Genomic DNA, 12,575 nt, shown 5'->3' with positions numbered 1-12,575 from the left:
TGTTTTTCTGACCATTAAATGGACAAGAAGATGACCCTGGTGCGCAAAGAACAGGACTCAGTGAAGATGTACTGCCTGTTGGTGCATGACACTTTTCTAGGTTTTACGTGCCATTTGGAGGAATCAGCCCAAACACCTTGAAAGAGCACTCAATTCATTGTTTACTTAAGGACACATGTGGCTTAGAGAGAACTATTTTCCTCTGAAAGTGTTTCTTCAAACGAGGTGAGAGTCGAAAAGAAGGTATTGAGAACACTAAGTAAAATGGCTGTGCTTTCTGGAATTGGCAGGATTCATCAATACATGTAACAATGTTTGTCACTGTCTTTGGACCTAACACGTATCAGTGTAGATGAATAGACGCACAGTAAGAAAGATAGCTGGCATAAAACACCAAGGGGAAGGGGCTAAGCTGCCTTACTAGGTGTACTTTTTTCACTCTGTTGGCACTTTCTTTTGTCTGTATGAACAGAGTTTCCAAGTACTTTCCAACTTAGCCGGCTCCTCTGTTATTCGTACAGTTGAACTACCAGGGAGAGATGGATCAGTTTACCACCTGTGAGGCCTTTTTTTCCACATAATCTGCCCGTTGCATGCTTTTGTATTTTTCAGCTCTTCCTACAAGCCCCCCTAATCCTGATCTCTCCTTAGTCCTTATGATTTTTTTAAGTGTCCCCTTTGCTCCTGTTCATCGAGTCATGTGTACCGATATTATACCTGGTTCCATTGAACTCTACTTAATCTTTCTCACCTCTGTGCTCCTTTTACCAAGTCACTCCTCAACACTTATTGTAACCCTTTGAACTTTTTGTCCATTGTCATTTAAAAAACTCTTTAAAAATTGAACCATTTCACATGCAGATGTAGTCCTCTTGATCTGCTAGTAATCCCCTACTACTGACATTGTAATTTATTGAAATGTACACTTCCAGACCGTTTTCAGATTTTGGATTTCTGTATATCTATATGTCTATCTATTTACAAACATTGCATGATATTTTGAAAGTATCATTCTGCTTTTGGAGCTCTTCATTGTGTGTTTCAGAAGGAGGCCTATTACACAGAGATGAATCCATGTTTCCTAGATTGAGTCCAAACCGGTATATGCACTGTTATTTCCATTATATTGTTTAACCTACTAATGGACAGTTAAGTTATATCCAGACCTCACCCCCTCCCCCATTAAGTAAAACCCCTGTGGAGAGACATGTACATGCCTTTATGAACAAATTGATAAATTTTCATGGCAGTGTTTTCCAAAAACCAGTTATTAAAATCAATTTATTCATTTGCAGCCTGAAATTACCTTCATTCCAGTTAACTGGTATAAGAACCACAGTATTCAGCAACTATTCTCCAATAGTAGTTCAGGCAGAAGTCATTCTAGATAACAATCAGTGCAGGATTCTCCATGTATTTTACACAGCCCATGGCAGGGGATATCCGTCCACTCGTTTAGAGCAACTGATGTTTTATGCTGGCAACTTAGGTTTATTTAAAGGACTGATTTGAAAACAGGTGAGACAGACTGATTAGATTTATTATGTATGTTGGCTTTGTTTTTCTAGGCCTGAATTTTTCACATTGCAATTCATTGTAGGTCAAGTACCATGCAGATTTTGGAAAAAGTACAGGATGCAAATTCCAAAAAGACAACAAATGATTAGATAGTAAGTGGTTATCAAATGAAACACTAGATTCGCACATAATTATTTTCCAAGTATTTAACTCATTAGCTAATTCATCCATTTGATCTATAGTATATGGAGTAATAATTTCATTGGGAGAAATTCCAAGTACTCTGTTTGCTGCTTTTATTTCTTTGAGTATTAATTGTCCTACAGCCTCAGGATACCTCGTAAGAATAGTGTTAGGAGAATAAGATAAATGTATCCAGAGTGATGGACCTTCTTTTCCAAATACTGCTGTAGGAATATTTTGGTTGTAGTATAATAAATAATAAAGGCAGATTTATATCAATTCTATCCAAATGCATATTTTCCATATATGTTTCAATGTTTTTAATGTCTTTTTTGCTTCAGGATTAACATTTGTCATGAATTAGGATCTCATGGACCTTTTAGGATATCAAATAAATGTCCCAACTCTCCTTTTGGTATGCCTAGATAAGGCCTTATCCAATTTATGTCTTATAATAACTTTTGAAAGTCGTTAAGTGATTTTAGTTGATCTACTCATATTTGAATTTTTGGTGGATGGACCATGGTTGAGGATAATAGAATTCCTAAATAATTCATTTGAAATTTTAATTGTACTTTATCTATTGCTATCTCTAGATTATAATTTTTTAATAAGTTTGTAAGTGTGGCTTAACATTCTAGCAATGCGTTTTTAGCTTTGTGTGCTAATAATACATCATCCATAGAGTGAAATATTAGTAGTTCAGGATTTTGATTTCTAAGTGGGTGAATTACTTTGTTAACACAAATTTGACACATCGTTGGGCTGTTAGCCATCCATTGAGGGAGGACTTTCCATTCATATCTCTGAGCAGGACCTTTATGATTCAGTGCAGGGATAGTAAATGCAAATCATGGACTATCCTCAGGATGAATTGGAATTGAAAAAAAAATCTTTAATGTCTATAATTAAACATACCAGGATTTTGGCAAAGCAGACAATAGGGGAATCCTTGATTGAGCAGGCCCCAAAATAACCATCTAACTATTAATGGCTCTTAAGTCTTGCAATAATCTCCATTTACCAGATATATTTTTGATGACAAAAATAGGAGTATTATGGGGAGATATGGAAGGTTATATATGTCCCTCTGCTAATTGTTGTTTGACCAAGTCATGGGCTGCTTGTATCTTTTCTTTGGTCAGGGGCCACTGAGGAACCCATACTGGTCTTTCTGATTTCCAAGTAATTTTTATTGTCACAGTGACCCCTTCTGAAAACCCAATCCATGTCTGTCTATTTCTTGATCTATTTGTATTGGTGCCACTGTATTTTGTCCTTTTTCTTCCAATCCTTTTCCTTTCCTAAAACCTTTTCTAGCCATAATAGTGGGTGCATTTGAATTGATGTTATTTTTTTAATGTTAGTCCTAATTGATCTAAGACATTTCGTCCCCATAAATTTATAGGAAGATGATCCAATACATATGGTTGTATAGTTCCCTTACATTCTTCAGGATCCTTCCAATCTAATACCATCACACTTATATGGGGATTAGTCCCACTCCTAGGCCTGGAAGCATTTGAGTGGCTTGTTGTAATAGCCAATGTTTTGGCCATTCTTAAAGAGAGATGATGCTAAGGTCTGCAGCTGTATCCAGTAGCCCATTAAATTCATGTCCCTGAATATTTAGTTTTAGCATGGGGCGAGAATCTAAATTTAAAGAAAGCATAGCCCAATCTACACCTGTGGAGTCTAATCCCCTGGAACCTCTTTCTACAATACAACTGGAAAATTTATCATGTAGGCTGGGTATTATTAATAACTGTGCTATTCTATCTCCTTGTGAAGTTAGTGATATACCCTTTGGAGAATGGCTATAATTTTTATTTTACCTTCATAATTGGGATCAATTACCCCAGGACTTATCATAAGTCCTTTTAGAGTAGTAGAACTGTGTCCCAATAATAAGCATACTGTTCCTTGGGGAAGAGGCCCTTTTACCCCTGTGGGAATGATTTGAACTCCCATCTCTGGAATTAGTACTGCTCTGATGGAGGCGCAGATGTCCAATCCTGCACTCTCTCTGGTTTGTCAAGTGAGGGATTTAATGGATAATGTGTCCTGGGCATTATCATGATGGTGTTGCTGGGTTCTCCAGTGCCCTGAATATTTGTGGTTATGAGTTCTGGAGCATTGAGCCCCCCTGTCCGTTTTTTGGCAATGGAGTCTGATGCCTTTCTCCATGTTATCATGGGTAAACACCTGGTCCTTGTCCATTTTTTGATAACGGAGTACCCTCTTTGGTGGTTTGAGAATGACATTCATTAGTGCAATGTCTCCCGCTAAGGCATCATGGGCAATTACCTGATATTCTACCGCTTTGATACCTAGCTTTGTTAAACCCTCCTTCTATGGGGCAATTCCTTTTGAAATGTCCTGTTTGTTCACAATTGTAGCATGTTTTTGGCCTGGCATCTAAAGCCTGTTGTACTGCAGCTGCCAAGACTTGCCCTTGTTCATTAATGTCTCTACATAATTTAATATATGTGTTTAAATCTTCATGTTTCCAAGGTCTAACAACCTCTCTGCAGCACCAATTTGCTTGGTCATAAGCCAGTTGTTTTATTAATGGCATTGCTTGTTCTGTATCCCCAAAAACTCTGGAAGCTGTTTGAATAAGCCTATCTACAAAGTCAGCGTAAGATTCATTAGCTCTCTGCATTACCTTAGATAATTGACCTTGTAAATCTCCATGTCCTTCTAAAGTCTTCCATGCCCTAACAGCATGTGCAGAAATCTGTGAGTATATGGAAGGATCATCTGCAATTTGTTGCTGACTACCCTCATAAGTTCTCTTTCCTAACAACATATCTAGATTTCTCTGAGGATAACCGGCTGCTGCATTTTTCCTCGCCGTCTCTGTGCAAAATTCCTCATTGGCAACCTTCCATAACAGGTATTGTCCTCCACTTACCACAGCTTTACACATACTAGTCCATTCTGCTGGTATCATGTTCAAATTGGTAATGGACTCGACCATGCTTACTGTGAAGGGTGCTTGAGGACCATAGGTTGTTACAGCCTCTTTTAGCTGCTTCACTGTTTTGAAATCTAAAGCATGGTGAATTTGCTGCCCTCCTATATGCTCAAATACAGGGCATGTTAATTTTTGAGGTCCTGTCTCAGGATACCATCTATCAACTACGGGGGTTAGGGGCCTCTCAGCATATGTTGTCTCCATAGGTGGAGCTGTTGGTTGGACACTTTCGCCCTCTGGTGATAGAAAGGTGTTAGTAGCAGCCTCCTGTTGTACCTTCTCCTCTGATGGCTTTTTCTGCTCTAAACTTCCTTCCCCTTTCTGACTATCTCAAGAGGCCTCCTCTTTTACTTGATCTAAATTGTCTTCTTTTTGACTAAGTAAAAAAGATTGTACCAACGTTCATAACAGTATTGTGCCAACTGGCAGAGTTCCTGGGTTTCCTTTTCTATCCTTTTTAAATCTTCAACATATGCCCTAACTGTTCTTGCTTTTACTGGTGTGTCTCCTTCCTCTAACAATTTACTTAACATTTTTAAGTTTGATTTTTACTAATTTTTAGTTCCATATTTCTGTGACGAAGATACCCCTCACTAAGATAATGCAAAAGAAAACCGAGACAAAATGAAACAAAAATGGAACAAAAATTGATTATATCTGCCTTTCTATCCTCCTGAAATGTCCATCCATCCTTTCTCCCTATCTGTTCCTCAGATGTGAGCTGCTTTTCGTCCATCTCACCCATCTCCAGGGTCAGGCAACTTAAAACAAGCGAAAAAAAATGAAAGAATAATCTTAAAATGCCTACACATCCTCTCACCCTGCCCTCAGGGGTAGCAGTTTGCCTTATCACTTACCCTCATTTGTTCCCTGTACGGGCCACCAAATGCTGTAGTCTGGCTGGGAAAAATTCACGAGCCACTTGTCAAGCAGGAACGAACTTTGTTTTTAGCATGCACGCCGAATTACATGAGCTCTCCGGGAATTCCCTGAGAGCTCAAACGTCACCTCTTACTCTTCCAGGTAGCACTTCACCAGAACTCTTAGGTCCCTGCTTTTAAGCCAGATTGGCTGGGTCACATGGGCAGAGCCAAAAGAGTTCCCCAATGAGCAGCTTCGTGGTCTGAAAGGGCAGGGAAACAGCCCAATGAGCATCACTGCAGAGGAGTCAATTAGCTGGAAGTTTGCTGGGGCTGTGGTGAGCCAATCAGCTGGAAGTTTGCTGGGGCTGCTTTAGCTGCAGCTCCCAACACAAATACATGGTCACTTTATTCATATTTCAGTGGTTTGAAGCTGCTACTCAGTTAATATATTTCTCAGAAACAAACACAAACCTGGGAAACTGAGGGAGACCTTTTCCCAAACTGAAAAAAAAGAACCAGGAATGTAACTCAGTGAGACAGAGTGCCCCTGAGTTCACATTTCAATCTTCAGTAGAACTAAAGAAAAACAGAGGGAGAGCAAGGAAGAGATATAGGAAAGTAGAGAGATTGGAAGAAAAGGTAAACATAATTTTTTAAAAAACGATTAGGTTTCACACAAAAAGCACAACCAGTCAGCAGAATGAGTTACAAAAGTATTGAAAATGGTCTGTGCTTATTATATCTTGTTGGATTTACGAATGCTCTTTTAATTATATATATATATATATATATATATATATATATATATATATATATATATATATATATATATATATAATACTAATGCAAAAGTAATTGTCCTGTGTCGTAAAGAGTGACTACATTTACTAGAAACATGATTAGATCAGAATTTTCTAAGAAGCAGGTCAAGGCTTCAGGGCAGAGCAGCCTCATGCACACTTCTCATGTGCTCCATAAGAGACTAATGCTTTCCTGTGTGCAGTAATATGATTAGATCTGAAAGGGCTGCACTATACTTGATTTCCTAATACTGTTGGATAATAGTTGTTGTTTTAATGTATTAAAGTTTTCTCTTTACTTTTAATACTCAACTCAACTTTTCAATTTCAAAGTTGCATAATTATAGAATATAAATCTTTCATTTCTTCTTTATTGATCCCCAGGGATAAAAAATGAGGAGCAAGGTAAACACACACACACACACACACACACACACACACACACACACACACAAACACATACACAGAGACAAAACATTCCACTTTGATTTCTTAATTTATCAATACACTCATGGATATATTATACCCATTCAACATGGGGTATATAAAGATCTCTCTTAGGCTCCTTGTCTCAAAGTCCCTGCAATGGCTTTCACCATGAAGCTGAAAAAATCTGTCTTTACTTCTTCCCAGGCCTTGGAAGGATCCATTTTGCTTTCAATGTCAAACAAAGCATCATAAAGTCCTGAGAATTACTTCCCTGCATACTTGTTGTGGATGCTAGGAACACAGATGGGATCCTTGTTAAGAAAATACTATGGTGTTAGCTGCACAAATGACATAAAAAAGAAAAAGGAGCACCATGCAATCTTGGATCTTATATTCCTAAGTTTATACTTTGATTAATCCCTTTTACAAGCAAACTTACAAGTTCAATAGTCTCCAAAGACTAGTCTATGAAATATGTATTGATGACTTTTACTTTACCCACATAGCTCAATGTGCTTCAGAGCTAATACCAGTAGCAACAATGATAACAACAGCTGATGACCTGGTATAGACTGTGCTTGGTAGCCTGCAAGAATTTACAATTTTTCTAATTCTTTTTATTTATTTATTTATTTTTATTTTTTTTTTGTGTGTGTGTGTCAGGACCTCATTTAATTGCTTAGAGTTTCACTAAGTTGCTGAGGTTGGCCTAGAACTTGTTATTCTCCTGATCAACCTCCTAAATTAGAGGGATTATAGTTGTGAACAAACATGCCTGGCCATTTTTTTTTTCATTTTTAAAAGTGAATTCTACAAAGTTGACATTAATATTTTACAGAGGAGGAAACTGACTATTATTAAACTATTTGTCTCAATGTGTATGGGAAATAAGTATTAACTTTTACTAAATTACACTGTTCCTGGAATTATAACACTGCTGTAGTCATTAAAGTTTCATTTATAACCGGCCAACCAATGATTTACTGTTCTTTCAAAAGTTCTATTCTATGTTAAAATGCTTAGGTGAGTGCATGAAGATCCAATAAAAATCATTTTTTGTGATATTTACAAGGCCTAAGAAGACTGTTTAATTGAAGGGGCTAATCTAGGTCATGTGCTAGCCCTGAAAGTGGATAAGTTGCAAAGTAACAAGGTAAAGAACAAAGAGGCAAAACCATGCTATCATTAAGAAAATAGTTAACTTGTTTGTATAATGCCTTTTCTCGAAACCCCTGACTCTTTTATAGTCCCTACAGGGAAAGGTGGCACCACTTCTGGCTGTTCCAAAACATAACCCATTCTGCAGTACTCACAATATGGGCAACCTGGTGGTTAGTGTGTACCTTCTAAGAAACAAACACATTTGCCAAACTGTAAGAAAAGCGGGAATATTTATATCAAATTTAAAGAGTAAATATATAATCATTACATATTATGCATGTTTATAAAATTTATTTTTGTCATATGTATATAAAAAATAGAATAAGGTTTAAAATCATATGTAACAAAATATATTTCATTTTATATTTGACTGTAAATGGGGAGATTTTTGTTTTCTGGTGATGTCTTCCTGAACCTTTAACATTTCCTAAGATATATATATAATATATATATATATATATATATATATATATATATATATATATATACTCAGAACACAATGCTAAAAAGAAATATTTTTAAGGATCATATTACACTTATTATATTTTTTGAAAATCTAATATAGTATAATTTTATTATTTATGATATATTTTGAAATATACTGTTATCTTGCAAGAAATTAATTTTGATATTTTTTCCCACAATGTACATTTAAAAAAATTATATTAGAATGAAAAGTCATATATTTTTTTTTCTTACCAACAGAATGACTTATCTGGTAACCATAAAAGATCAATGAATGCTTTTTCAGAAAAATCAGTTGATCATTCATAATCGTCAATAATATTATGATTAAGAGAAAATTAATATAGGTATGGGTAGATGAAACTGCATTTACTAGCCAGCAAAAAAATCTAAAATTTCTCTAATATGCAAATTAAGAACAACAGCAAGGTAATTATCATAGTTTTGATATCTTGCAAAATTCTGTTTTGCTGAGGCTTATGAACCTATTAAAAGAGTGACACGTGCCAATGGAAACGTGATAGTAATTTTTATGTAAGTGGAAACAGTAAGTGATATATCTAAGAGTATAAATGCAAGGAAGACTTTTTTTTCACTTTAGGAATTTAATTATCTACTCATGGAAGTTATATCAATATTTAAATGAAATAATCTAAAATGTTTTTAAGGTGACAGAAAAATTTTTCAAGTGACAACTCATGATATTTTCTTGTTATTAAAGATAAATCTCATGAGCATAAAAGATGGTGTCTTTTGTTGTTTCTTTTTTAAAAGAGAGAGAGAGAGAGAGAGAGAGAGAGAGAGAGAGAGAGAGAATTTCTAAAATATTTTTTTCTTAGTTTTCGGCAGACACAACATCTTTGTTTGTATGTGGTGCTGAGGATCGAACCCCGGCCACATACATGCCAGGTGAGCATGCTACCACTTGAGCCACATGCCCAGCCCTCTTTTTGTTTTTTCAATGGTAGTGGAAAGCCTACTGTGCATCCAACACTGTCACAGAGCTTGCATTCCGGAGGCTGGTAGTATGGTTGTTGTTGTTATAAAAAATGATTCAATATAATCTAAATTAATCTAACAGACCTGAATAATTAAACAATAATTTTTTAATTCAATATATTACTTGTGTCATAATTTAACTAACAAAGGAGAAATAATCATTATGAACAGGAATAGTTGTTTTATTTACTGGCTTAAGTTGCTTTACATTTTTTAATGTTGTTTTTAATAGTAACAGTGTCTCATAATCACTTACTGTTCTGAATGCGAACATATTATTTTTAATCTTCAGTCCAATCCTTCAGGTTCAACGGAGTAATAACTTTATTTTAAAAAATTTTATATTTGGGCTGGGGATTTTGCTCAAGTGGTAATGTGCTTGCCTGGCATGCACGGCACTAGGTTAGATCCTCAGCACCAAGTAAAAATAAAACATAAAGGTGTTGTGTCCACTGAGAAACAAAAAAAAATAAATATTAAAAAATTCTCTCTCTCTCTCTCTCTCTCTAAAAAAAATATAATTTTCTATTGACTTTAATTAATTAATTAATTTTTGGTAAAGGAAATTTATCTTAGAGGTGCTTAATCACTCAGCCACACCCCCACACATTTTTTTTAACTTTTAATTTTACTTTATTTGAAAATTTACACATTTTAATTTTACTTTATTTGAAATTTGAGACAGGATCTCGCTCAGTTGTTTAGGGCCTCACTAATTTACCTCATCTTCCAGAGTTTTGGAGAATACAGGTGTGTACTTGTGCACCCAGCAATAGCTCCACTTTATAAATGGTATACAGAAGACACAATAGGTTATCAATTTGCCCAACTTTGCAACTGGAAAGCTGTAGAGTGAAATAGGCAGTCAGTGTTGTTCTATTGGCTTCACTATGTAGACAAAAGGAAAATAGATATAACTAAGACCCCATAATTTGGAGTTGAGCTATTTTTCAACAATTACTTATTCAGAATAATGAATTCAGTTGTTGTGGTAGTCTAAATAAGGCATATACTTAACCTGTTAGCAGCTCACATAAGCAAAGAGGATAAGAATGAAAGATAATTTCAATATGAAGTTACATGTTTATGAATCAAATTTAGAAAGCATTGGTGTAAATACAAGAGGCTATGTGGATGTACACAAAATAGTGCACACACACACACACACACACACACACACTTCTTTTTAATACTTCTTCCCTCTGTTTCTCTTTTCCTCTTATACACCTAGGTTTATTTCTCTTTTCTCCCTCTCTTTTGTCTCCTTCTCCATCTCCATCTGCATCTCTATCTCCCTTTGTCAACTTTTCTATTGAATTTCTCATTTTGTAGCTTCCAATAAATGCTTTCAGAAGTTCTTTTGTACAGTACCTGAGTTTAACTTGAAACAACACTGGGCTTCAAATACTCGGTTTATGACAGTTAAGAAAACTTTTCACTCTTGGAGCATTCCATTCTCTCCAGGGAGGACAAGAGGATTATAGATTTTAATGTTGATTATTATGCAAGCATGAAGGTAGTAAAGATTCAAGAACCCATATTCTCTGATGAGCAAAAATACTGATGTAAGAAAAGCAGGATGAGAACTGTCCCTTTATATTTGAAAATTTTAATTGAGAAACTCAACATGCAGTTTAATTTTCTATGTAATGTTTACTGTTATTTTGTAAAACACACAGGTGTTTCAGGTTGCCTAAATATCAAAGAAAGACAAAAACTATATTTTTAATATCATTTAGAGAGAATAAGGCACATACAAAAGTTTAAGCTGAGTGCTCTCAGAAAACCTAATATAATTCACATCAGGCATTCTGTTAGAGAAAGGAGTAAACACAATTTTGTTTTAAAGAAAAAAATCTACCTCATAAAAGAAGAAAAAGCAATCATGAAATTTATCTGGAAAAATAATAGACCCAGAACAGCTAAAGCAATAATTGGCAGGAAGAGTGAAGCAGGAAGCATCACTGCACTAGACCTAAAATTATACTACAGAGTGATAGTAACAAAAGCAGCGTGTTATTGGCATCAAAACACACTAGTAGACCAACAGTACAGAAAAGAGGACACAGAGACTAACCCACAAAATTACAATTATTTTATATTAGACAAAGGTGCCAAAAACATGCATTGGAGAAAATATAGCCTTTTCCACAAATGATGCTGGGAAAACTAGAAATCCATGTGCAGGAAAATGAAATTCAATCCCTATCTATTACCAGGCACCAAACTCAACTCAAAATGAATCAAGGACCTAGAAATTAAACCGGAGAATCTGCATCTAATAGAAGAAAAAAATTGGCCCTAATCTTCATCATGTGGGATTAGGCCCCAACTTCCTTAATAAGAGTCCTGTTGGGCAATAATTGAAACCAAGAATCAATAAATAAGATGGACTAAAACTAAAAAAGTTTCTTTCCAGCAAAAGAAACAATCTGTGAGGTGAATAGAAAGCATACATCCTGGGAGCAAATCTTTAACCCTCACACATTAGATAGAGCACTTATCTCTAGGGTATATAAAGAACTCAACAAGCTAAGCGCCAAAAAACACAAAAACCAAATTAATAGATGGGCCAATGACCTGAACAGACACTTCTCAGAAGAGGATATACAATCAATCAACAAATATATGAAAAAATGTTAATCATCTCTAGCAATTAGAGAAATGCAAATCAAAGCTACTCTAAGATATCATCTCCCTGAAGTCAGAATGGCAGCTATTATGCATAAAAAACAACAATAAGTGTTGGCAAGAATATGTTGAAATAGTACACTCATATATTACTGGTGGAACTGTAAATTGGTGCAGCCATTGTGGAAAGCATTATGAAGATTCCTTGGGAAACTGGGAATGGAACCACCATTTCACACAGCTATCCCACTTCTAAGTCTATACCTAATGGAAAACAGCATACTATAGGGACACAGCCACATCAATGTTTAAAGCAGCACAATTCACAATATCTAAACTGTGGAACCAGCCTAGATGTTCTTCAGTGTTGCTTTGGGCCACTCATCTACCTCAGTCACAGTGGGTGTGGGGGGATCTGGAGGCAACACATAGACACTGAGTGCTGTTGACATCTGGCAGGTGGCAGCCTTAGTTGACCTCCAGCAGGCTCATTTAATGCAGAAGTGATTACAATTGATATAGGGCATATCCTCCAATCATAACTAA

The sequence above is a fragment of the Callospermophilus lateralis genome, chromosome 14 (assembly GCF_048772815.1).
Source record: "Callospermophilus lateralis isolate mCalLat2 chromosome 14, mCalLat2.hap1, whole genome shotgun sequence".
NCBI classification, from domain to species: Eukaryota; Metazoa; Chordata; class Mammalia; order Rodentia; family Sciuridae; genus Callospermophilus; species Callospermophilus lateralis.
The sequence above is the reverse complement of the archived record's forward strand: the minus strand, read 5'-3'. Positions refer to the sequence as shown.